Genomic DNA, 27,947 nt, shown 5'->3' with positions numbered 1-27,947 from the left:
CAATTATGCTTCCCATAGCTTCCCTTATAGCAACTTTCATTTTTCAGCTCCACACTGGCACCCCAGTCTTACCATAAAGCATGTCATCGGCCTAAAATTATTTGTTTTACATTTCCAGCTATTCTTTAAAGCTATCATCCTGAGCCATAGTAAGATCTCCTGCAGTCAAAAGGCTCAAGTTCAGTGTCTCCTATCTCCTCCTTTACGTCCTGGCCCTATGGATGAAGGTGGATGAGAAACTGACCTCATATTGCAGGATGTGTGGAGACACCAAAGTCAGCCTGATACACAGGACTTCTCTTCTTCAGAACTATTACAGAGGATTTTCTTCGTGCTAGAAGGAAATACAAAACAAAAAGGGGCTCAGGCTCAAGAGTTCTAGCTTCTAGACCATTGTGTCTGAACCGACAAAAGTCATTTTGTGTAAAAAAGATCCGGTAATTATCCAGCCTCTCACTTGGATTTTACTGCCCACAGCAGGTAGGTCTGCCAACACTTGCAGCTGTCACACAGATACAAATACTCAAGGCCCGCAGCGCAGCGAGGGAACAGCACACGACCAGCAGCAGCAAAACCACCCTGCGGTCTTATGAAGTCTTCGTTTTCCCAGGGCCAAAGCAATGAAAAAACCGCACGTTAGTTGGGAGAGGAGCGGAGAGGAGAGGAAAAGCCCCCCCTCGCTCTGCCTCACCCTCCCGCTCGGGCAGAGAGCGACCCGCGGCGGTTGCACGCACCCACTGGCAGCTAACGGCCAGCGCGGGGGAAGGTGCTGAGGGGGGCGAGCCAACGGCCGGCGCGAGGGGGCGGGGCCGCGGGGGGTGGCGGGGGGGGCGCGAGCTAACGGCCGGCGCGAGGGGGCGGGGCCGCGGGGGGGTGGGGCGAGCTAAGGGCCGGCGCGAGGGGGCGGGGCCTCGGGAGCGGGCACGCGCCGCGGGGAGGTGAAGGCGCGGGGCGCACGCGACCCTGCGGCGGCGGCAGGGGCGGCCCCGATGCTAATGAGGCACGTGACGGGGCGGAGCGCGTGCGCTTGCGCGTGCGCGTCCGCCGGGCTCGCGGAGGGGGCGCGGCGCGGCGCGGCGGCCGATGAGAGGATCAAGCGGCGACTCGGCGCCGCGGTGGGAGTTGAGGGGGGAGCGAGCGAGCGAGCGGGCGGGGCCGCGCGCTACGGGCGGAGCGCGGCGGCGGCGAGGGGAGCGCTCGTGGCCGGCAGCGGCCTCCGACGGCGCCGAGGTGAGAGCCCGGCCGCGGGGCTGCGTCCCCACCGCTGCGCGCGGGGCGGGAGCCGGGGCGCGGCGGCGGTGTGGGGAGGAGGCTCGACGGGCGGTGTGGGGCGCCGCTGTGGCGGCGCGGCCCCCGTGCCGCTGCGCGCTGGCCGCAGTCTGGAGCTGCTGGGGGTCCAGCGTGGGGCTTGGGGTCCGCACGGGCTCGTTTGATCCCCCTAAATTCGGGAGCGGGAGCTGAAGCTGAAACGCGGCGAGTCAGCGCGCCCACCGTAATCGCGCTGTCAGGGTGTAGTGGCGTTTTAAAACTTTATTTCAGACCAGTGACACTTGACAGTGAAGCCATGCATCGCAGGGCATTAACAGGACATTTAAGCTTGCTTCATGACAGACTTGCTCTTATTTACCGTCCTTGGACCTTCAACCCGCAAGGATGCACAAACCACAACGTGAAAGCAGTTGTGTTAAGGACCGACTGCAGTTAAAATCTCACTCCTTTGGTTGTCAGTAATGTTCTTCCCCTCGCACTGGGAAAGCAATCTCACCGGGCAGTGCTCTGGGGAATGAAGCCTGAATCCCTGGTATTGTAACCAGTCCCTTATTGCTGCCAGCTGTTATTCTGAATCTTTATGTGCAGACCATATACACTAGAAAGAGTGTACTCACAAGTTGTCTAGCGACATTTTGTTTAACATACTTGGTGTCAATTCATATGTGCCTCAAATGTTTGCTTGAAATACACTCTTCATAAATTGTGTTTTATAAGGATGCTGTATAGAACCCTTTCTAAAAGAAGGAGGAAAACATTAATGCATGTGTATGCCGGAAGGTGTTTCTAATGTGAGATTTTGCTGCTGTCTGTTTTGGATCTGTGGACAGGAAGCCCTTTTAAAACTGCTATTTTTCATCTGGAAGTTTTTTTAGCCTTAGTTATTTCAGTTTTATCACAGGAAATGGAATAGAAATCAGTGCTTGATGCATTAAATATTACGCAGTTGAGTCCCTGCTGATGCTTGTTTAATGTCTATCTAATTTTCACAATTTTGAAAAGATGACACTTTTGATCAAAAGTTATTCTTCTATAGTGTTACAGGTGGTAGCAGAAATGCTTATGGTTCTCTTCCCCTGTTGTCTTTGTCGGATCTGTTCTTCAGTTAGTGACAGTTTAGTGTTGATACCCCAAATACTAGTCTTATGCGGAGGGAAGGGGAGGGAAATAATAAGATTTCAGTTAACTGATGCCTAGTGTCTTTGGAAGGGAACTCTTTAGAATTCCCTACAAGCTTCTAAGGATATTTGTTGTTTCAGCAATGCACTAACTTTTATCAAAACTCCTAACCTTTGAAGTAATCTGTTCTTTGAACATACTATCTACTATACAGCCCAGCTTTCCACATGCAAATTTAATGTTGTTTATGTCAAAACTGAAACTAGCTAAGAAGATGGAGATGTGTGGTTGTGGTCGTTTGTGACTTTTTTGGCCATAATTTTTCTAGAGCTGTGAAGCTGCTGTAATAAAGTGAGTTGTTGAGACTGATATAACTTAGATCTAGCGGTGAATTGATCTCTCTTTTCCTGATTCAATTATGGGTCAGGAAAAGAGCGCCTTCTAAACATGCATTCCTGTCAAATTAAGAACTGATATTTCAGAAAATATTTGTCCAGGTCATGTTTCTGCCCACAACTGTTAAAGGACATACAGACTTGGTATTTCAAACCCTGTGCTTTAAGTGTTGTAAGCATGTAAGCTTGTTAGCCTTTACAATGTAAAGTTGCACGTTCTGTCTTTGCAGGAGAAAATGTTGAACTTTTGCACTTTTTATTCGTTATTATATAAAGAACGCCTGGTGCTGCTTTTTGTTTTTGTTTTGACATGACAAAATCAGATTTTGACTTCCTTGAGATGAGGATGTTTCTTTTTTCTGATGTCAGGCTGACCAACAGAGGAAAACACTTGAAGAGTTCTGTGTTGTACATCTACTGACACAAAAGCTAAGCAGAATTTATTTCAAGAGTATAATCTAGTTCCTGTTTACTTTAGTGGGAATTGAATCAGGGGAAAAAAGTCAGATTGATGTTTTCCTGCTTGTTCATTTCTTCATATTGTATTCTCGCAGGTCTGCTCCTAGGAGAACTAAAATACTAAAATCAACGATTTTGGGGAAAGTTTACTGATGATTGCTCCATATCAAATTACTTGCAATAAACCTTTCAGTGCTATAAATGCTCTGGTGAAATCATCAAGAAGGCTTTTAGGGGATACATTACTTGTAAACATACTATTTTTTTTGTCTGCTCATATGTTCTTGGAGAAATGTGTACGCAGCTTTCTAGTATGAAAAAGTATGCATATTTTATATTTTGTGAAGTGGTATTCCATCTCTTACCTTACAATAAATTTTTGTGCAGAGCACTTCAGACAACATTCAGTAAACTGCTAAGTCAGTTATTTTGGCTTTTATCTCTACTGCAATGACTGTTGCACTACCTATCCTCCCACCTCTACCTGACTTCTGTTTTGTGAAGCTTCAGGTGGTCTTCTAAGGGTTTATTCTTTCCACTGCCTGCCACCCCAATGCCATGGATTTCTTTCATTTTGTCTGTCAAAAATGTTATCTTGTGTTAGACTCTTTGACCTCTATTTCCAAAGAGAAAATGCCATTGTGTAGTTACATCTTTCCAATGTGACAAAACAAACTTTTTTTTTGATGAGAACCGAACTCTAATGTTGTCAGGTTTGTGACAAAAGCAGAACGAAAACTTCTAGTGTAAAAGAATCTTGAAGGAAGAGAGAAGAAGGTCTTCTGTAATGTAACAGTATGAACTCTTTTCTGCAAAACAGAATATTCTTCTTGGCAAAATTTGTGAGGTTTTTCTTCAGTTGCTTGTAACATAATAGAAGCAGGACAAGCACAAAAGTTGATGGTACTGTCCCCAAAAGCTTAATGTGGGAATCTTGATCAGATATGTTGTGGTTTCTTATGTAATATGCAGTTAATGAAGATGTTGCTTCTGTGGCAGATGGACAGTTGAGGAGGGAGGGGAGCAGTAGCTGAAACCTGTTTGAGATGTGTGTTTATGTAGTCCCAGTGTTTACAGGAAATGAAACAGCATACTTTAAAGGTTCTAGTTCTTCACCTATGCTGTTTTGATGAGTTAGTGAGGAAGTAGAGAGTCCTGCTTCTAAATGTCAGAAGATTCTTTGCTGAGTGAACTGTCATTTATCCTTTCTCCTGTATAAGAGACCAGGGCTACAGTCTTGGTGTAAAAAACCCTTTTTTCCAAAAGGCTTATGATTCATATTAGAGGACTCTCTGTGGATTTTACTCAAGTGATTTCCTTTGTTGCTGCCTTGTGTTTTGGTTGATATACTCCTCTGTTTAACTTCAGTTTACCAATAGATTCATTACTTCTGCTGATTCAAGCTCTTCCACCAAGACAAAGAGAAGAATCCTGCTCACAGCACCTCACAACAGTAGCAATGTAAAGCAATTGTAAACATCCTCCTCCTGTTGAAAGGGTATGAGCAAGTATAGATGCTAGCATGGCTTTCCCAAATTTTCCCAGCTGGCAGAGGATCTTATTGGAAACCAGAAGGTCCAAAAAAAGTTATTTATTTTGAAAAATAAACACTGGCTTTTGTGATCCTGGGAATTAGTAGAGAAAAGTATTGTTGCCACTTTGCGGACTTGCTTCCACCCTGTACCTGAAGAATTGTTATCATCTGGGAGATGATGACTTATATTCAAAAATAACTTACAGTTAAAAAAACAGTAGAAGCAGCTCTTTGTAGCCTTATCTAAAATGAACACTTGGTCAGCTTGTGGTAATAGCAAGTTGTATGCTTCTCCAGTAACTTGATCTGAGTTGCCTCACTTTTGTAATTTCATACTATAGTAGAGAGACTTAGTGGAGGTTAATGTTTTGACTGTTGACACTGACCTTTAAAAGGAAGGTATGTATGCAGTGTTGCACCCAGTAAAATGTGTGAGTGATGTTTAGGAAACAGTGTGTGTAATAGAGCATTGATTAACAGCAAATATGTTAGTCAGAAGTGTTGTACAATCCAAAACCAGTTACTCTGAATACGCAGTTTGAGTTCAGTGCAGTGTTTTGCTATGTTTGTTATAAAACAAATCATTTTATTCCATCTGTATGCTACAACAGGAAAAATCTGTTGCAGATGTAATGTGTATAGTAGCATAAAAAGTCTCTTGAGAGGAGCTAAAAGTGTTCAACAGATGGCAAGAGGCATTTGGGAAGTGCAGTCTTAGTTGTGAGGAAGTATCTTGGACTTTGGTGTTACGAGATGAATAGATAAACCTTATTTTCTTCCCACTCTTAAGTGGAAATGCAAGTTTCAGTTAGCTTTTTCCTTCACTGCAGTCTGCAGTGTTGATCCTTTATCTGATGAAAATGTTAGCAGTTTCAGAGAGATCTAAAGGATTCAATGATGTTGAAGCTGTACTGGAGAGTGCACGTCTCCTGCTCTTTCTACACTCAGCCGTCTTCTTTCATGTTCCATTTTAAATCGCTGTTGTTGCGTCTAAGCTTGGACTACTAGTTCATTAGCTTTTATAGGCTATCTGTATGTTTTTACATGTTCTAGTGTGGTAATCCTGTCACCCAGTGTCTGTATTAAAGTACTGCACAAGATGTTGATATTACTATCCTGTTGAGATAAGGAAAGACAACTTGCTTCTTTCAGAGTTATCTTTTGCTTGCCTGCTGACAAGAAGCCATGGTATTTTGAAGGTTATTTTAAGGACCAGCAAATTGCTTTTTAAAAGGCTTGTATTTGAGAATACAGCTCTATTTTTGGTCATTTAAATGTCTGAAAAAAAATTTCAATCAACTTAAGTATTGCTACACAACTTATGGAAACATTGCATTGTTTTGTATATCGCAGGTGAATTTTTGGATTACTGAAAATTTTTAGCTGTTTAAGGAATTGTACATCAGAAGAAAATAGGTTGGTTTTATTATTGACCTATTTAAAGCCCATAGTAAGCTGGTGGTCTGGTAAACTGAGCAGGACACGTGATTGTGATCTGAAATTTTTTGCAAGTCCAACACTCTTTTCTTAGGAATAGCTTTGATAAATTTAAGAACATTTCTCACCTCTTCTTCCCTATCCCTACCTCCAAAAGTAATAAATGACTGTGAATGACTGACTTGACTTTCTGAAGGACAGAGATCACATTCCCAAACTAGATTTGTCTTGTGCACTGTAGGCCTTTTTTGAAGTGTTTACAGAGGGTCTTATGTCAGTGGTTGGCATGTGTTCTGCTTATTCCTCAAAAACATATTCTTTAGATGTTGTATTTTTTTACAGACAATTTTGAGAATTGAGACAAACTGTGTTTATTGCTTATAACTAGATGACATTAAGTAGAAAGAACAGTATATTGCTGGTATGAAAGCTGTGTGGCAAATTAGATAGCAATTGGAATTTATAACTTGTGATTTATTGAAGGTTTTTGGCTGCATTCTAAAGGAGAAATATAACTGGCTTTAAGAATTGTGAAACACATCTTCCATGTATACAGCAAGCTTATTTTGCTGAGATGCAGGATTTTTTTTTGCTTGAAATTTTTATCTTCAGGCATTTTTTTCTTACTATTGTCAAGAGGTTTAGCGACAAGGATACATTTACAGACAAGAGTACTTTACTAGGTAAAACATGGGTAATGCTTGCTTAAGTGTTGCATTGAATGATCTTGTGTATTTTTGGTTAACTAATTCAGATGGCATATTCTTGTGTTCTTTACCTGTTTAAAAATGTATGATAATGCTGTAAAGCTGTGATTTAAATACTCCTCAAGTGATACTAAAAAAGAAACATATTTACTGGAAAGCTTACCTTTCCTTGTCTAGGTATGAGATAAAGGATAAGATCAGTCTGAGGATATGTGGTGACAGATACTTTTCTGTACTAAACAACCTTTTCTGTGTGAAGTACCCCTTCCTTTCCCCCTTCTTTCCCCCCTGCCTCCCACCTCGGCTGTTGGATGTTAAGTTCTCACTAATGTAAATTACCTGCTTACAGGTCACTGCTCCTTCTCGCACACAGGCCAAAGGATGAGAGGGGAGGTTACACAGTGTTGCAGATGGTCTAAACACTGTAGAATGCATGCATGGAGTCAAAGGAAAAAAAAAACTTTTAGCCCTGTGAAGGTTTTGAAATAAGTCTCTAGAAATTTATCAGCCCCTACATAACCTATTTTTTCCATAATCTTTTAGTATATGGCTGCTTTAGGTACCTGATAGAATATGCTAGCCTATGCCTTTATGCATAGGGATGTGTGCAGAAAAGGAGGGAGGAAGAGTTTCGTAGGAGCCTGTTGTTTGCTTGGTAGCTACTGGCAGCCTACAAAGGAGTAGGTTCTTTCTAGGTAGAATGAAGTAGTTTGTCCAGAGTAGAGATTTGGCTATGATCTGTTGACTGTTATACTTCATAAAACAAATAACTGTTCTTGAATGTGAAAGGAATAGCTAGGGTGTTATTTAGACATTAAAGCAGTGAGTCTGCATAAACTGCAGTTCTTTGTTTTGCAGCTATGGCTGTCAAAAACTGCTGTGCCATACTGTACCAGGAAAATGGGTTTACCATTGTTGGTAACTGGAGAACGTTTCCAAAAGAATGACTGCAGCCTTAAAGCAAATATTTGACATGGCTGTAGAAGAACTCTAATTTCCTTACTTGCATGATGCTACCTTTGTCTGAAAAGGGCTCTGTTTTGAGGCTTTTGGCATAAGGAGTTTGTCTTGCCTATTTGAGAACTCCTGTGATGACTTCCAGTACTTTTTTCCGGTGGAAAGCAATCACAAGAATAAGTTTATATGTGGCTTACTGAGAACTGAACCGCTTGGAATATCCAATTAGAATAGTGTAATTCAATATCTAATACAAATGTACAAAATGTTAGTTGAAACATTTGTAACGTATGTAATATGATGTATATTACTTTGGACTTTGAATCATATGACTTTCTGCCTCTTATCCTCACATGTGTGGCATCAAAATGAACTAACTCCTTTGTTTGCTGAATTCATTGCTTATCTTTTAGAGTTTGCCATTGACGTAGCTCTAGACATGTAGACAGTGATTCTTGTATAGAGGGATGGCAGTTGTGCCTGCCTCTTGCCTGTATTGACAATTGAAAGCAGAGCTGCTTTTGTATGTATGCTTTATTAAATGTTGATTCTGTAGCTTATAAATGGAAGCTAAACTAAGCGTAATTGTTAGGCAAGTTGGTGTGTGATTGTGTTAAGAATACCAGTAGAGGCTTGGGGAAACTGTCAGACTGGTGAAGGGAGCCTATAAAGTCAACAAAACACTAGAAAGTGGACTTCTTTTCCCCTGAGCAGAGGATTATATGTATGCATTTTGTTTTTGAAAGATTCAGCTGTCCTTTGCTTTAATTAATGCATTTAAAACTTGCTTATATCCAGTGATTTTCTTACAGAGCCTTTGAATTTCTGTACAAAGAAAGACTGTATCAGTTTGGCCTCCAGCGTAGCTCAGACTTGCAAAGATGATAATTTCTGCAGGAGAATTAGCTGTGCAAGATGTAACTACTTGATACCTTTCTTCTGGCTAAATGTATTTAAGAAGTTCTTATCCTGCTGTTTGCTTCATTCTCTTTTCTTTTTCCTTGAAGGGGATTAAACAGAATAAATTCCAGGCAGGATCATTTAATTGTAAGCCTGTTGAACAGCACCACAAGCTAGATGTTGGCACAGTAGTAGGGGTGGTGAAGTGTGGCAAGGCGAGTGGAATCAAGAGCTTGGTAGAGCTTGGTAGGAACTTTCTAAGCCAGTTTTGATGCTAAAAGAATTTTTTTTTTTAAGCCACAATTTTGAAAGGCACACTGTCTAGCTTTAAGCTAAGAGAATCATGTTTTGTCATAGTAGGTTATTCTACTGTTTGTGCATTGTTGGAGCTCAGTTTAGTGAAAATCTTGTTTGTTTTTCCTTCAAACTCCAGCTGCCGTGTCTCTACCTTTTTGTTTTTTCTTCTTTTCTGTTAAATAAATTTGAAATGTCCTCTCCTCTCAGAGACTTATTCCTGGACAGCTCCTGGAAGACTGAGATTGTCATTGCCTTGGTGTAGTGAGTCAAGCATTTTTTGTTTTTGCTAGAAAAGATATTTTATAAGTCTTTTGATTTGTTCTTATGGCTTCTTGACCTAGGTCTGGCTTACTAAATTCATGTACTTTTTTTTCTTCTTCCTTTTAAGTGGAAGCCATGTTCTTTGCAAACAGCTTCACTAAAGCTCTAGGATCAAGCGATACTAATCCTTTTCCATGATTAATATTTTCTTTGTTAATACATAGAGATCAAGCATGCTTCTCAGCAACAGTTTATAATGTCCATGTTGATCTTCTTACAGTGAATTTTAGGTCTTTTATAGTATTTATTTTCCAAGAGAGTATCATTTCCTGTGATCAAGACTGTAAATTACACCTAATGTATAACTTTGCCTGACAAAGGGTACTCTTGAATATAGTGTAAGGTGTCTGCAAAATGACGCTCAATTGAAACTCAATTGAAGTGTCTGCAAAATGACTCTCAGTTGCACCATTACCCACTTAATTGTTAAGACTGATGGGGCGAATTTCACTTTTCACTGTTTCCACAGGTTATTTCAAATTATCCAATGCAGGCCTATTTGTCTCTTCTCAAGAAATAAGTTCCTTTTGATATCACTTCATTGGATAAGGTCAGAACACGTATTCTTTAAGTCTGATGAAAAACACAAGATTAAATGAAATATAAAGCAGATACAATCCCTGGGTAGCAGAATGATCAAACATTTAAACCTGGTCTTTGAAAAATTAAAATTTTCTAGGGGGCATCAATTCAAGCTTTTATGTTGAGTAGCAAGCCTTATACTAATTTTAAATCAATAGGGTCTCTTAAAAGAAGATTTTGCAGCCCAGGCCAAAATAGTTGGAAATATGAAGTCATTTGTTGTAATGGTATAACATTTTTCAGTTGAGTACTGAATCTGCATTTGAATATCTAATTAATAATAATCACTTGTTAGAAAATGGTAAACACTAAACTTGGGCAAAAAGTGTCTGTAGGAGAGTTTATAAATCAGTGTGTGCAGCAGCCAATTCTGATACATGCACTAGCATCCTTTGAAGGAGTTTGAACAATACTCAACATTTCAAAACCACCTGAATGTGTTATTTCCTCATTTCATACAAGATGGTGCTCAAAAATAAAAGCCTCTTATAATTATAGAAAATTCAGCTTTTTTTTTTTTTTTTTTTTTTTTTTTTTTTTTTTTCTGTGCACTTAGGTTGCTAAATCATTCTCCTTATTAGCTGCTGGAGTTTTCAGATCTGTGGGAAATGCAAAAATAAGTGATACTGAATATGGGGTCTTTATATTGTTCTTAAGCCTAGTTCCAGGCTTTTGAAGGCTGAGAATTCAGTCAGTTATTTTGAAATCTCTGATTTAATGATTTGGGGATGAAGCATTCTCCTGAATTTACTTGTGATCTGAAGTATAGAAAGTTCTGTCCATGTGATGATGATTATTATTTTTAAGTTCCTTGTGCATGACGAGTTTCCTTTGGGTTCCTCACAGCTTCAGTGTTTTGCTTTACTATAACGCATGTTAGTACCTGTTCTGTTTAGCATTGTCAAGTCAATATAGCATTTTAACAGTGCTGTATTATCACATATTGTAAAAGAATGTATGGTCTTTTAGATGTCAGATGATTTAGCCTTGTCTCTTACCAGTTAATTTGTTGCATTAAATTGAAGCTTCTGTAGGTATTGCATATTTTGAAGACATTGCAGGCCTTCTGTAAATACAGGAAGAGATGAAAAAGAAATATGAATCTCTTCTATATGAAGCAGGTTGATGAACCTTGCTTTTTGGGATATTGCAAAGAAGTTGATGGATTTGTTGTTGTTGCCTTTGTATCATATATTTCGTATATTGGATGAATTTATTGATGAAGATATAGACCAAATCCTAGTTCTATTCTGACAGTATTTCCAAGGCTGATCTTTTGACTATTCATGCCTGCATTAAAAAGTAGGTGTACATATATCTACATTAGCCTGTCTTGCACCTGTTTGGCAGTACTGCTACTAGCAGGATTTTAGTCTAACACTGAGTCTGTTTTTGTCGAAAGTGCCAATTTTGTTACTGTTGGAGTTCAGAGGTGGTATCTGCATCTTTTGAAATATCTGTCTATATGATTTCTTTCAATCCCATAGTATACTTTATAATGATACTTTAAAATAATGAAAGTATATAGTGTAGCGAGTGAACTAGAAATGTGTATTAAAATAATTTTAGCTTAGTTTATCTAAAGTAGATGCAGATCTTTTTTTGCAGATTTTTTTATAGATGTTCTTACAGGTTCTAACATCTCACAAAAGGTTTTGTTCAGTTCATTGCAGCTGATTATAGCTAAGTTTATTGCAGATATCTGACCATATAATGGTTATAATCCATTTCATTTAGTTTCTGCGATGGAAACAGATCTGTCAAAAGAATTTTCTGATAAATAAAATTCCCAAATTTTGAAGGTGGCTTTGTTTCTTTTTTTTTTTTTTTTTTTTTTTTTAGGAAAGGAAATATCAAAAGCGAAATATCAGATCAATGTTAGAAGAGAACAGTAAAAGATAATAATTTGTATAGTGGAGGCCTGTTAGTAACTGATTTCAGTATGTGCCATACTGTATTGCAGCAAAAACTCTTATTAGATCTAGACTGTGTCTTGATTAGTGGGTGTACACAGTCTAGATCCTATTCAAAAAGAAAGAGGTTTTGTTTCATATACTAGTTTACAATGAAATCATTTGTTACTAATCATCTTTTGTTCTGTGTAAGCTCTTGGCTTGTATATTAAGTGAAGTACTCTTATTTTTTTCACAAAAGACTGAAAAATAAATCACTTTATAAATGCTATTTGTTGAGAAAAGTAGGGATGCTATCTTTCTTCTACAAAACATTCTCGAATTCTGTTAGTTATTCAGTTGTTTGGGAATAAAAGATTAATGCCAATGTTACCCTGTTTTTCCCAAGTGTTTAAAGTTGCTGTTCTACTATTCGTGCTGGAATAAGTAACTTTAAAGAGTATTTACTTTAAACAATTGAAACACATTGATACCATTCTACGCATCATCTCAATGCCTTTGGATATCATATTTTATATTTAGACATGTAGAACTATCTACTAATAAAAATCAAAGGGAAGTTTGAATTTTTCTAGTATAGTAGTGAATGTAGAAAAAATATTTTGACTCGGTACCGCTCATTAACTTGACAAAAATGGTAAGTGTTGAAGACTGATAGTAGCACAGCTATTTTTCCATTTAACAAACATATTATCACTAATCTTTAATTACTACTGTGTTTAATCAAGTCTAGGGGAAATAATACTTCTGTAGTAGTTGAAGCAGAATTAAAAATAAATAAAATGCTTGAAACAGTGATTTGTTGATGACTCAATAGCTAGTATGATTGGGAGATGTGCAGGGGAAAAATTCTGTATACTTGGTGGGTCAGAAATGGGCATCAACTTAATATGAATTCATTGTTTAATAGCTTGGTCTCTTTTCATCTGACAGTGACAGTTGAGATATTGTATGTCTGCTGAGCTCTGGTAACTCTTTGTGCTATAAACTATTGGGTTTGACTAGCCTCTGTGGGCTAGTTGTACCTGCTGTGCAGCCACCATACATTTATTCTGAGCATAATGAACAGTATTTTATCTAGGTTTTGATAACATATGTTAAATTCTGCTAGTGTGAGCTACACAACTGAATAGCTGATTATGCTGCAGTGGAAGGTAATATGGGAATAACCTTTGGAAAGGCAGAAGAGGTCTGTGCTTCAGAAAGAAAAGTCATTTTTGTCTTCCTTTAGCCAAGACTTAAGGTCAATAAGGAGAAACATCAGGAACAGCGGTAGTGTTTAGACCTATGTGTTTCCCAGCTTCCCAGACATCAAACATACCAGTAGTTCTCAAGATGTGCGTTCTTTTATTATTCTTATTTCCAATGAGGTAGGCATACAATGCTCTGTATTTCTCCTTGAGGGACTACCTCCCTTCCAATCAGATTCCTTTACAATTTATGGAAGCTATGGTAGTGCATAAGAATAGGAATTCTTCCTCCATAAGAAGGAGGATTGGGGAAGGCTATAAAATCCTTACCTGGGTAGTGGGTACGTTTAACTTACTGTGATTGAACATCTGACTGTGCTGCTTGATAGTGTGAGCCTGTAGCTGACATTTAACATACCTGAGGTGGAAATAGAGTGCATGGTGCTAATGGAAGTTTTTTTTTTTTTTTTTTTTAAGTGAAGATGGTGTGTAATTTTTCTAAGCAGTAGATGCATGTACACTTAATGGAATATTCTCCCTCAGTGTTGAGGTAGCTTTTTTGCTTGTTCCTTTCTTCTGTGTAAATGGTATGTTGAGGGCCTTTTGCGTGTTATTGAGGAAAAACATTTGGGATTATAATTTTGTTGTGATTTATGACCTGTCTACATTTGCTTGCAGTTCCAGCTAAGCTGTCTGTTCTCATTTCCCTGGTTGTTTGTCATTTTTTTTTTCCTCCCTTGGTCTCTTACACAAATCATGGTTAACTTGCTGTAGGGAATTTTTTACCTCATTTTTTGTAGCTTGAGGCACCATATGAGTAATCATGGCTTTAGCTATTTTCAGAAGAATATGGTTTTAGAAGAGGGCATGATCAAACCTCTGTTTACTCCAGATATCTCAGACACTGTAGAGGACTAGCTTTTTTTTGAAAGCAGTATGCTTGTGGGTGGGACAGACTATGCTCCATATGCGTTCCTTACTGCACAGGCGATGTGTCTGTGTCCTATTTGCTGTACTGTAAGGAGTTGCTAGACCTTAGAGCATAGTATGTGTCTGTGTATGTATATATTTGTGTGTATAAAAGAAATTGCACTAGTAATATATTACAAGCAGATAAATTCCTCTAAACTGCTAGCTGATAGTCCTCAATAGAGAACTCTTTCAGCTAGGCTTTCAGTTTAACACATCAGTAGCAGTAGAGGGCCTCTTTCTAAAAGAGGCTGTTGTATGGATAAGCAGGGCAACTTCATTTGATGCAGATTGTAGACTTTGAAGATGACTCTTTGGTTTGATTGCTCTTTTTCTTTTTTAATTTCTAAATTAAGTTCGCACAATGCATGGGAGGAATTTGCAATTCTAAGACAGTAATTCTGGCTTCAGAATTTCCACTAAAGACTTTTCTAGATTGTCCTTTATGATCTATTGGAGGCTGAAGAATTCATGTAACGGTATATGTTTCCTGGACTGAGAGTAATGTTTTGTAATGTTTCTTTTATGATCAAATGAGAATCTCAATGTTAATTAAAATGTAGTCTTCATGAATATATTTAGAGGGCTGATACTTGTTTGAGGTTTTGTTACATAAGCCAGATTAAAGGCCCCAAATTTTATCTACCTATAAAGATTTATTACCCCCCCCCCAAAAAAAAAAAAAAAAAAAAAAAAAAAAAAAAAAAAAAAAAAGAAACACCAGTACTCTGATTATAGCTTGCAAATAAAATTGTGGTTATAGTTAGCAGTCACTGGCTTATATTGCCTTGCAGAAGGGAGTGTAATTTTTAATGCAGCAACTATTTTTAAATACGAACAATAGAAAAATCAGTAGACTTTTAGTGGGAAAAACACTGGCATAGAGGCTACTGTATTTACAAATAAAAACAACCTCCTCTGAACAAATGCAGGTTTTATCCTGTTCTAGAGTTGGGCACACCTATTTGAATGACACAGAAGACTATTGAACGTAAGGGGAAGTTTTAAGCCAGATTTTTAAAAATCTCCCGCTGTAAAGAATGTCCTCCTATTAGGAAAAAGATTTTTTGCTTGGAAATGCTCCTGGGGCAAGAAGCACTGTTTAAAAGTTTGATAGCAGCTAATCAAGATAGAAGACAGAATGGAGAACAATAAGCTATCGTAAACCATTAAAGAAGAAATTCCAAAATAGAAATCTGGTACTAGTCTGTACCACGTCAGCTACGTGAATTAAATATATTATATTATTGTCAATGCTTTAAAGAAATCATAGGTTATAAATAATGCTTAATCTTAATAGGTAAGTTCATATTGGATTAAAATAAGTTTTATCTCTTTCCTGTGTTTTGGTGTGTATGTAGTATTTGTGTTTAGTCAGCTTTAAAAGCTGTCCTTGTATGTCTTATTGTTGATTTCTCCTTTCTTACCTAGCAGAACTTGGTTTACATCACAATAAAGATTAAAGATCTGGTACTTTAGCATTGTTTTCAAGCATAAGAACTTAGTAAATGTATGTTGTTGCATATACTGAATATAAATATTTACTTTTTCTTAATAAGAGACCGAAAATAATTTTTATTCAAAATTTTTGAATATATATTTTGTTGATAATCAAATGACATTTGATTCCTGTTTATAAAATGAAGTACAATTATAAAATAAAAATGATTGCTTTTTGCCTGTCTTAAGCTGCTTTCCCTGTTGGTTGACGGATTTCTCTTTTGAATACCACAAAAAGGCCTTCTGTTATCTTGTACCGTAAAGGTACTGAAATTACATTCTTTGTATTGTCATATAAGCAGCACAGAAGGAATTGATATGTGAACAGAATAGGGCAAATGTTAACATTCAGTTGCTATGTTCTGTGAATGCTTTCAAGTTTCACCTTAAAGTTTCATTTGAGAAGAGAAGAAACAGATTAATATTTATCTTTATAGCCTAAATAATTGGATGCCTGCCAATGGAAAACTCGTGAAAACATATTGCAAGCATTGCTAAGTTATCTTCCTTTAATATAATTCTTAGTTCCTTTCCACAAATGTATTTCTGAATCTGAATGCTTTTCTTTAATTATATTCTGTATAAGATACTGTGAAGTCGTCCTCCTTCTTATTGCATATGCAAGAGTTTTTTTTTTAAAGTCTCTGTAATTCTTAACATCTTGTCAGTTCTTGTGATGTGAACAGTTAAAAATCATGTTTTTTTTGTCTAATACATATTTTTTTCTTCTGAATCTGAGTGGTTCAGCAGAACTGACTGCTTGGCATCAGGTTATTGAAGATCTAGAGGAAAAGCTATACTGTATGGCTTAGTCTGCTTCTGGAAAAACAGGCTGTTAACTCTTCTGTAACACCATGGTCACTTGGTATAGCTGAGTAGGAGTGGAAGGCTTAGACGTCTTGAACCTCTGGCTCCTTTGTTCTTTGCTTTTCTTTTAAATTTCAGGAAGCTATGATTTTCTGCATCTTACTTAAATAGTGTAAAGGGTAGCTTGTTTGTGTTTTGTTGTCATGAACTATAGAGAAAATGGGTTAACTTTTTTTCTTTAATTCTGAATATGGAATATTGTCTGGCAGTTGACCTTTTGTGAAATCAGTATGTACAAAAACATTCTTACTGGCAGTCATGGCAGAGGAGGGGGAAACGAGTCAGAGACCTGACATTTCAACTCTTACTTCTGGACACTATACATTGAGGGTAATTTGAGACATGTGACAGACTTACGCTATTATTCATTGTAGGTATATAGGGGTGAGGGGGCTAAAAAGGAATACTTACATTTCCAGTATTAATAATTGATTTTAGTTTTTGAGTGTTTTTTTCTGTTTTTTTGTTTGCCTATTGCTATTAGTTCCTTGTAGGTGATTGATATATAGACTTTTTTTTTTTTAATCGGGTATTTCTATCTTAAAAATTTAGACTTGAAACTTAAGTTGTCTCTTTTTGCAACATGGGTGCCATTTGTTGTGACTCATAATTCTTAAACATGTTGAGGGAGGTAAATACAGTAGCCTATTTTGACTATTGGAAGAAACCTCTTGACTCTTAGAATTACTAGAATATAGTTTAGTGCCTTGATAGAGGTGATGTTTGGATTTGTCTAACCATCTGTCTGTGAATGCTGGGAGGAAGGGAAGGAAGAGAGTTCATTTTTTTCAGAGAGCAGCTGGCATTTTCATTACTTGTATCTTGGTATAAATTGATCTTCTGCATCCTGCATTGTGTATTCCAGGGCAGGGCAGTCCAGATAGCAGAAATAGAAAGTAATTTCTAAAACAAGCAAGTTTCATATCAATGAAAACGTCGAAGTTGTGAGAGAGGGAAAGGGTCTTGCTGTCCTAAAGCCCTCACGCCCTCACTGAATCTTTTGTTCTTAGAGCTCGACCCCCCCCCCCCCCCGCCCGCCACCGCAAACCAAGGATCAAGGAAGGACTTGAGTCTTGGAGAGAAGAGACCTGTGGGCTTTAATACAATCACTTACAGGCATAATAAAGAGAAATCTTTCCCAACTTCAGTTTGTTTGTTTGTTTTATTTTCTCTCTCTCAAAAAGAAAAAAAAAAAAAACTTTAGTTGTCATGTTGTAACTATCTTTTAGACTGTTGCTATGTTTCATTAACTCACTGTTTCAATTATGCTAGTCAGGCACTTATTAAATGCTTTTTCTCCCTCCCAGCTTTATTCTTGGGTTCCTTCTTTGATAAAAAATATTATCATATTAAGCATGACACACAGCTTCCTTGCCTTCCCATTTTTTTTTCTCTAGAATATTGGTCTTAGCACCACTCGACTCCCTTTCTCTTCTTTCACTTAAGTGTATAGTAGCATATTTGTGCTTCTTGGCTGCTCTTCTGCTGGTCTCAGCAACTCACAATTCTAGTGATATTCTTTATGTGCTTTTACTTTTCTTTGCCCTCTATCTGGAGGCAAATGCGTGTGTTCATTGATTTGTTCTCATCAACCTAGATACTTCTTTCGCTCTTGCCAAATTTTAAGTGTCTGTGCTTGAAGCCTGTGCTTAGCCATCTTTGCTGCTTACCTTCCATTGCAAAGACCAAGCTATTGTAACTATGTGGGAGAAGCTGCAGTGAGGTGCATATGTCAGCAAGTCTTTCCTCTCCCCAGCCAAACTACTACAACATGAGCTGTACAAGCAAAACTAATAATGCTCTGCTTCCCCAGGTGTAGATATAGCATCTGGGGCAGTTGTTATCAGCATGCATTTATTTGCTAGGAGAGGAACACTTCTAGAAGCCTTACTATTGGTACTCTGGCAGATAGCAGTAATACAGATCTGTTCTCCATTGCACCTGTGGATTTTAATGCTGTTAAGCTGGCTGATTTATAGATGATGCTGTTGTGACATGGCCTTTGCTCCTCCTGCATCAGCATTTGACATCCCATGCTGCTTGTGGCTCCCTGCAAACATTTTGCTTAGTAAAGATGGTGGTAATTTTGTTCTTAAGAGAATCAGGCTATCCTTTTCCGTAGGAAATGGAAATGCTTGTAATTTATGAATTCTAATTTGAGAATTATGATGAGTTTGTATACTGTGTCCCATGAGAATCTGTTTGAGTAAATATTTATGTACCTCACTTGAGACGTATACAATGAAGCTGACAGCTTAGAAGTTTTCAGTTGGGGGAGTGCAAACATAGGACTTCCTGAAGAGATGACTTCTAAAACTGCTAACTGAATAGTGATTGGTCTGTTTCTTGTTGGTAGCCTGGCATTTTGCTATTGGTGCTTTTAATTAAAACTATTTCTAAACCTATGCAGTGCAACCTCTAAGAGTTGTGTTTGTAGAGCTCTACAAATAGGGTATAGCATTTTTTGCTTTTCTCCAAGAATGCTAGTTGAAATATTAGCAAGGAAGGGAATTGCAGGTCAAGAAATCTATCTGAATGCCTGACACTTATGCTTGCTAAGAGTGAACTGCATGTTAAGAACTTCTGTGAAGCTCCTGCCATATGTGTCATGACGTGTGCAACCCTTCAGACAGGACTGACTCCTGGGGAGTTCAGCACAGAGGAAAACTTCTAGTTGTCAGACTGGACTCATCTTAAAGAATTAGTGGTTAATCTGAAGCTCAAGGGTTTACTGTGCAGGGCAGTATTTTCTGACAAGTTTGTGCCCTGATTCCACAGCTATTTGAAGGCTTAGGGGTTCTAGACATAGTCTGCTACATCATAACGATGCTTTCTAGGCAAAATAGCTTATGTTGCTCTGATTATGGTCAACTGAAATAAAATGTCTGAATATGGTCAATTCCCATATGCAGGAACAGTTTATTGTGGGCCACCATTTGAAGGATGTTATCTCAGCTGTAGTAACTCACAATTTTATAGTTTATTTGACATTGTAGTACATGTCCTTAGCTGGCTGAGAAGGGTCTGAGATTTCTATTTTTTAAAGCTGATGCTTCGTGCTGAGGTAGGTTCTGCAAATACTCTGACTGAAAATTCTTGTAACAAATCTTGCGGTTGTATATTTTGTGCTTTTTAACCTCAGGTTAAGGTAGATATGCAAGCTGTATGAAATACTATGCCATCTGCAGAACAACTGAAGTACGGTAGTTGTCAAGGATAACAACTTCTGATGGGAGTTAAATATTTGAAATAGGTCTTAAGATATTAATTTGTCACTGAAGTTTAAGATCATTCTAAGCAGGCCAACTTACAAAGGGGCCATTTTCAAAGTGAATAGCCAAGTCAAAGTTGTCAAAATATGAAGAAATGCTTGTTAATCAGGTTTATGTGTTTGGGAGTGGGGAATAAACACCCCTGTCAACTCCACTAGGAAATGAGCAAGGTTACACTGTGATAAAACACACTGATCACTTTAACATCGGAACTTTGTTTCCAATGAGCAGTAACTTTACAATGGTGATAAGGAGCTTAAGTTCATTACACAAGCAGACATCACTTACTCTGCAGTTCCTTCCACAAAAAAGGTATGTTATGTTTCTACTTAGTATCGTAAGTGAAAACATCATGAATTTATGATTTAATGTCAGAGGAAAAAATGATGATGATTAGTATGAAGGAATAGATGGCAACAAGAAACTATAAAGGCATCTAGATTTTTCTTCTGTCATTAAAATGTGGCTGTGTCCTGTATAGAATAGCATGAAAAAATGATCATGTTGTTAAATCAGCAAAGTCTTATACTTGGCTCAGAATCAGATATTATAATGTGAATTTAGGCTCAGGTAGGGAAGGATGGGAAATAGCCATAGATTTGTTTTTAAGCAAAGCTGAAGAGTGCTCTTGGTCCCCAGCTGTCACAGTATTTGTATCTGACATGCAAAGCAGTTCTTGTTGAGAGTCTGTATAGAGCAAAATGCTTTTTTAATGGCTGGACATTGGTCTTTTGTCTCCTATACCCATCATTACTCAGAGGTCTGATTATAGAATAACATACTGACTTTTCCAGCAGCAACAAAACCAAGAAGTCAAAAAAAAAAAAAAAAAAAAAAAAAAAGCCAAAACTAATCACATACTGGAGATTCACATGCATGCAGAACGACAAGCCAACTTGGTTTCATGTTTTTTAAGAGCTGGTATCTTTTCTATTGTAGAAGTGCTAAAAATGATTTTGTCTAAACAAGAGAAAGCCTAATGTTCAGTAGAGTGTTTAAAAAGTTCAAAACCACTTTTGATCTGTTTGAGGCATTCTTTCTCTCTCTAAACTGAAATGTTGCCACTCTTAGAAACATTCCTGAAAACAGACAGTTGCTTGTGGTTTTGTGATGTTTCTTATTTCAAGGCCAGTTGGGCTTGAAGGTCAACTCTTAAAGGTCAGACTGTTTCAGACTCTTAAATCTGCTATTTTCTTTAATAAAGCTTTCAAATTGTAGGCTGTTATCAGTGTGAGGTTTTTCTGAAACCTTTTAATTAACTATCGTAGCCTGACATTTTCCATTCTCCTCACATGTAGATTGGAAGCAGTCAGTGACAACTTCTGGACAGGCAGGTGGAACTAATTTTCAGTTTTCTTGTACTTTAGAAATGACAACTCTATAACAGGCAGTTTCAGCAGCAAAAGTTTTAAATATCTATCCTTTTTAATAGTCTATGGATGAGGATAGAGGATGGGATGGGAATAGAAAGAGTTCCTGCAAGTTACTCCTCAGAGACAGACAAAGTGGCTTTACAAACCAGCATAACTGTATTGCATCAAATACGTATTTTAAAACTACTTCAGTGGAAACCTTGTTTTGTGTATCAGTGACATTGTGCATTAGAGTTCTACTATATCTATGTTATTTCTACTGAAGTAGACAGGATTGGAACAGAAGATAAGATGTCCTAATGTGCTGTATCATCCCGGCTTGCATGGCATGTTTTTGATTTCTGCCTATTGGTATTATTCAAGCAGTGCCTGTTTCTATGATTTTTTTTTTTTTTTTTTTTTTTGCTGTTAAAACTTCAATTTTATTAGTATCAGAGATGTTTCCTTTCATAAACCTTAAATGTTTTAGTGTCTTTATGGGGAACTGAAGAATTAAATTCTTCATTTTATTTATCTGGTGGTGAATTACGACTTTTAGAGAGACTACCAACAAATCCCTTACAGCATGTGAAGAAATAATTGTACTTTTCATTTGCCCCCTTTTTCTTTTTTTAAATTAAATGCATATGCACTTTTCTAGTGCCAAAGTGTATAGACTGCTTTGCATCTTAATTAGTTTTCAAGTTGAATTCATCTTTAATGTTCAAGGCCAAAGACAGGGTTAGGTAGGTTAGTTATACTTATCAGCGTTTGGAAACAGTTGTTCATCTTGTCTGTGAAATGTTGGCATGATTCTCTCTTCCATTTTGAGGGGGACCCAAGCGACTAATTACTTTGATCTAACTAGAAAGTTTGTATGTTTTTCTTGGTTATTTAGATGGATAATTTTTTCTGTTACTATGCAATTTGTCATTTATAAAGGGCATTGAAAGATCCAGATGGATATTCATTAAAGATATGAATCTTATGAAATTAATAGTACTCTTGGAGTAGGCACTTACCAGGCACTAATCTCCTATTCCAGATGTGTTACAGAAACTATATGTAGCTATTACTGGAAAAAAAAGTATGTTGTTGACTGCCTCCTTTTAAAAACAAAAACTAAGTTTGAGAATACCACAGACTTTCTGAAAGCTATCATAGGAAAATAAATCTTGCATTGCATTAAGAACTACTGGTTTATCATATCTTTTTCCCAGTTATGATCATTAGGAGGAGGAAGAGAAGGCAGCTTCACTGACTTGTGTCTCTGACCACTGATTTGGATATCAGTCTTGGCACCCAGTTAATAATGGAATAATAATACAGGATACTAGATTTTTTTCCAGTTGTCCCTCTTAGCATACCTCATGGTTGGAGAGATGTAGCTGCAGTTGTTCTTCTGGCTTCTTCTGCAGGAAATCTAAACAGATAAATCCAGCTTTCCTTTTTCTGACATCTCAATGCTCTGTGTGAAAATAAATGTCATATGAGATCATGTGTCTAAGGAATTGAAAGCTTGACTGTGGTTAAGTCTGGATGTACATTACTGTTGAGTTGTGCTGAGACCTGAGCTATAGCTACCTAACTTCTTTGTTATATAGATGGATATATGTTATCTTTTTACAAAATACTAGATTTTGAAATACATGTGTAAGTTGCCCTTAGAAGAATAAAATATGTAATGTGATATTGCTGTAGTTAAATGCTATGGCACAGAGATAGGGTATTGAATTGCTTAAGTTAGTATTATTTTGATATTTAAGCTAGTATTACCTTGGTATTGTATACCTTTTCATAGTTTACACTCATATTTAAAACTGTATTAAAAACTAAGGATTACTTTGGTCAGTGTTGGTGACAGTATTGGAATGAGGGTAATAGTTTGAGGAGAAAGGTGTAGTTTTTCTCTTCTTGAAAATAAACACGTTCTTTCTGTCTTGGAAGTTTAATCTGTTGACTTTGTGAGGTGAAAGATGTTCCTTTCTAGAGGTGTTCCTGCCCTTGTTGTATTATTAATAACTGATTTAGCTGGAGCTCATGCCTTCCTTCCAGGAAGTTTGTGGCTCTCGTCAGTGTATCCTTGGCCATCCTCACTGAGGGATGTCTTTTGCCCCCTGCCTCATGCTATTCTTGCTTCCCTGAGCTAGCTGATCATGGAGGAGGTAGAAGATGGTGGGGAAGCAGGGTTCAAAACTTCACATTACTCAGTTCTACTGAATTGCATGGTTCATCAGATGATTTGAGCAGGTGATTTAAGGGGAGCGCTCTCTGACTACTCTGTTGACCTGTTTTTATGGGAAACAGAATTTCCAGTATTGGACCAGACTGGGCAGAAGAGGAAAGACTTGCTTGTCCATCCAATGCTCCCAGGCCCTCAACAGAGCAACACTTCCTCTGTCTTAGCTTACCAGCCTTTCCTCTGTAGTAGTAGTTGTTTTCTGGAATATTTCAAATGACTTACTGTCTTGGTTACATGGTAAGTGAACTCACAAATTTTTTGTGGTCCAGCAGGAACAAAATTCTATTACCAGTATCATCACATTTTCTTTTCTGCTTGAATGAGTTAGTCCCTAAAGGAGAACACTAAATGTACTCTGAATCATGGTGTGGATTTCTTGCTACTAAGGATGCTGGTACCTCCTCTTGGTACTGGGAGCAGAAGGCACTCTGCTTGTCAGAAATGGATAGCACAGCATGTAAGTTTAACTTATGCAGCATTGATCTAGGAGAGGGCTGGATTCTTTTTTCAGCTCTGGCAGAAACTATATACATTGTTAGTGCAAATAGTGTGAGCTGCTGCTTAACTTGTATTAGGCAAGAATATCAAGTTGATTTTTGAGGGCTGTGAATTGCAGTTACGTTAAGTCACTTGACTATGTGTTTCTTCCATAGCTGCTCATTGTGGTAGGTTAAGCACTTCTCATTAACCAAAGAAACTTCATGGGGGACATCTTATTTTGTTTGAAGATGGGTGAGGAAAAAAAGGGAACTGTCCAAAAAGTGAATATAATGTCCCTTGACAGGTCTAGAATAACATGTTTTACAGCTGTGATGGGCCTGATGACATGGTTTAAATGCTATTGATTCATCCTGTTCAGTTAAAAGCTGTATAGCATTCCTGCAGCGCTTTCAAAACAAAGTTGATCATCAATGACTCGTCTGCTTGAAAAAAATGTGCTTGGATGTTCAGTGCTAAAGGCCTTAGTCCTCATTAAGTCTATACAATGGCTACTTGAAATACTTGTTCATGAAGTGTTTTTCTTTCTTTTCTTTCCTTTTTTTTTTTTAAAAAAAGCTATAGAAGATTGCTTGAATAGCAAACATAGGTTAGCACTGATACATAAAAGTCCAAAGTTAAGTTTGCTAGATCATTTTAATTAGGCAAACAGTGAAGTAACCTTGGCATAAACAATGGAAATCTAAATTAGACTTTCTAAATCTTTTTAATAATCCATGATGTGTAATCCAGATACTCTCACTGCTGATTTGAACCTGCTGCTCCTTCAAATTAGAAGTTCTAGGGTTTTTCCTATTACAGTATAATTTTCTGCCTTTTGTTCTTTAATTCAAATACAGATATCCTGTATCTTGAAATTGTGGAAACTACCTTCCAGCCCCAGCTGAAGGAAATTCAAATGAAGAGTCTCTCTTATGCCATCAACCCTATATTAGTGTCAAGAAAAGCCACTATTGCCAAGATATGGAAAACTAAGTTGTACTTGGAAATAAACATTAGATTGTTGTTTGAAATGTTCGTGTTCAGTCCTGCAGAATGTACATTTCTTAGAATGTACATCCCAGTCATGATATAACTGTATTGCAACTAAGCACAAGTCAGCTGAATTTTGTCTGAGTGTGTTTAGTTCAAAAGCATGAAAGAATATTTAAAGCTTGTATTGATTTTTTTTTTTTCTATTTTGTATTTCTCACTTTGGAGCAGAAAGTAGGAACATAGTTGCTCTCTAACTGAACCCCAGTAAGTGTGTTTGTGGTTCTTATTAGCAGGAACCAGAGAAGTAATCTCAGTTCCTATTTTGATGAAATTAAACTGCTTGGCAAAAGAAAGGATGTTCTGTACTGGTAGATTTTTTTTTTTTTTTTTTTTTTTTTTTGGAAGCTCTGGATGAGAAAAGATGGGTAAATTCTTTAGACTAATGCATTTCCTCAACAATACTTACTAACACAAAAAAAAAAAGTGCTTTGCCATGGTTAGAGTTTTGGAAGCCTGTAGTCCAGTGTTAGTTCTAAATATATACTGTTTAAGGCAGCCTCTTCAGAATTTGAATCATTATATTCTTCTTGAGTAGGTCTTAGCAAATCAGCTAAACAATGTTCTGGGATTTTTTTCAGTACTCTGAACCAATTCCATCCCCCCATGCCCTTTATGAGACTAAAAGTTTCTTTTGTACAGGTAGAAATGAAAATGACAGTGTGAAATGAAACAAATCTTAACTGCTCTTTTATATTTATTAGTTGCGTGAAGGAATCCAGTAAGAAATGCTCTTTTGTTTTGAGGCAGACTGCCATTCCCTTTTTTTTTTTCTAGGAATCTGTAGCTCCCAGACATATGGGGGAGAGACTCTGTGAGAAAAGTAGGTAATTCTCCTAAGCAAAAAACTCTGTAATCTTTTGGGCTGAGTCTTGGAAAAATATTGTCCTTTCCCCAGCAATGCAGACTGCTTTTCTTTTTTAAAGCATGGATGATACTGCAACATAAGAGATGCGTGCTGTGATGTCTGAGATAATTGTTTGATGTTCACATTAAAACTTGAACTTGTTTGTACAATCCCAGTAAGCAAAAGGTGTAAGAATGTCAGACCAAGTACATGCTCTGAAATTGTTGCAAGCTAGAATCTTGTGTTTGCTTAAGGCAGAGAAAAATAATACTGGAAACCAATTGGAATAGCCTTGATAGGGCAGTGATTTGTCCTCATGATCATGCCTATGCGACCAGGTAAAGTCATTACAATTTCCAAGATACAGCAGCTTCCTAGTGGTTTAAGCTAATTTCCTTTACTTCCTTTATAACAGGTAAATAGTACTCATCTAGTCAGCTGATACAGTTTATCTGACAGTTGACAGTTCACTGATTTGTGATATGAGTGACTAATTCTGCAGTGTAGTGTCAGGATAGCTGTCTTGGAAACTTTATTCCTTACGAAGGTCAAGAATACAAATGTCTCTGTATCTGTAGTTATATTCTATTCAAGGTGTTTAGGCAGTTTCATTACTGAAGATGGTTTTTGTACTTTGAAGTATTGAAGTAATTTTTTTTCATGTCCCTATGTAGTTTTTCCAGCATGATGAATTAGTTCTGATACTAACATGATTAAAGTACTTTTCATAGGTTGGAAATTGTAAGTATCCCCTTTTTTATTTTTTTTAATGCTTTGAATCTATGTTTGTGTATTGTTGACAGTAGTCTAGTAAGGGGGAACGAGAAAAACGTTCCTTTTAAGAAGAGCAAAGTTGGATTTTATTTTGGAAAGTTCTGTGTAAAGGAAATTCAGATCTGTCTCAGTATCTCAGAACTGCAACTGATTCCACTTTGGCATCAGAAACGGAAGGAACTGTTCTTCCACCTATCCATCTTGTCTATGGAAACATCTCTGCTGACTTATCTTACTTTTTCACTTCAGAAATTCCTTAAACAAAGGAATTGCTTTTCCTTTTCCTTTTGGCTTGACTCCTTTTGTTTCCTACATTGGTTTCTCATCACTGCTGGGTGAGTCTGTGGTCCACAGCTGCACCAATTGTTGTGGCAGAAGCTGAGGTAGGTTGGGAGGGTGCCTCTCAGATGGTGTGGGTTTGCTTTTTTTTTTTAGGTAGTGGGTGTGGTTTTTTTTTTTTTTTAATGATTGCTATGTGAGATCTGCAAGCAGAAAAGCAAGTGCAAAGTATCTCCTTGGCCTAGCTCAGTTTAAATGCTTTGTGCTTTGAGAGATGTTTGTTTAAATACCCTGAGAATAATGTGGCAGCCTCTGACAGAAGCAGGTTTGGGAGTGCCTGCACAGGCACAAACCCAGACAGGACTGGAAGGCAGTGGCCTCCGAGGGGGAGAGAGGAGACCAGGACCGGTGCTGGATGCTAGTAACCTCAGCATCTCCTTCAGCTGTGTCTGGGAGAACATGCAGTCTGAAGTTGCTTTCAAAGCTAGAGGTAAGAAGAAACTGTGGGGGAGTACCAACTGGTATCACAGTAGACAACTTTTATCTTTTTTTTTTTTTCTTTTTCTCCTTTTTTTCTTCTGAGCTATTAACAGGAGCATCTTTGCTTCTAATGCAAATCACTAACTAGATGAATATCAGTTGCCTAGCTGGATGTGTCTGACTACTGGTAATACATTTACAGTTGTGAAAGAAAATTTCTGACACCATTAGAAGAAAGGAAGGATCTTCTAAATTGAAGTGATCGAATTTGTCATGTCACTCTGATATAAATAATTTGAGGAGGGAACTGGCATCAGGATCACTTGCAAGTCCCCTATGTGGTAATCCTGTTCAATGTTCTTTGTGACTTTCTGCTCTGTTCTGCAGGCTGGATTATAAAAATAAAACAATTACAAAACATTGTTCAAACTGCTAACTTAAAAGTAAGGGTGTATTGTGCTTGTTAAAATGTGCAGGTAAACATCTGTGTTCGCCTTTATATTTTAGAAAAGCAGTATTATTCTTCAAATGCTAGTTATAGATGTAGTCCTAAATTTTCTTTTCTATGCGTGCATCTATCCTCAATATCAGTGAAGTGCCTGTCAACCGCAAGCCACAACTACTCTGATAAAAACAAGTTCATATGTTAATAAAACTAAATGAAGCCAACAAACTTTAGAAAACTATATTTAAAGTAGCAGCAATGGAAGATATAAATAAAATCTACAAAATATGAGAAGAGAGCAACCCCTGCC

The 27,947-nt window shown here is 37.6% G+C and overlaps 1 protein-coding gene across 3 annotated transcripts in view; it reads left to right on the top strand.

Annotated features, from left to right (window-relative positions):
- Positions 1 to 1,149: 1,149 nt before the first annotated feature.
- The window catches only part of OSBPL8 (oxysterol binding protein like 8), a 103,808-nt gene continuing 77,010 nt past the window's right edge, over positions 1,150 to 27,947 (top strand). Inside the window, exon 1 of one of the 3 annotated variants that reach the window (XM_062584677.1) lies at positions 1,150 to 1,230. The gene's annotated coding sequence lies outside the window, so the exon portion shown is untranslated. Of the gene's footprint in view, positions 1,231 to 9,913; positions 9,946 to 27,947 lie in introns of those variants that run through there. The other 2 variants (XM_062584713.1, XM_062584685.1) reach the window with 2 other exon arrangements.

The sequence above is a fragment of the Rhea pennata genome, chromosome 1, assembly GCF_028389875.1.
Source record: "Rhea pennata isolate bPtePen1 chromosome 1, bPtePen1.pri, whole genome shotgun sequence".
NCBI lineage: Eukaryota > Metazoa > Chordata > Aves > Rheiformes > Rheidae > Rhea > Rhea pennata.
The sequence above is the reverse complement of the archived record's forward strand: the minus strand, read 5'-3'. Positions and strand labels throughout refer to the sequence as shown.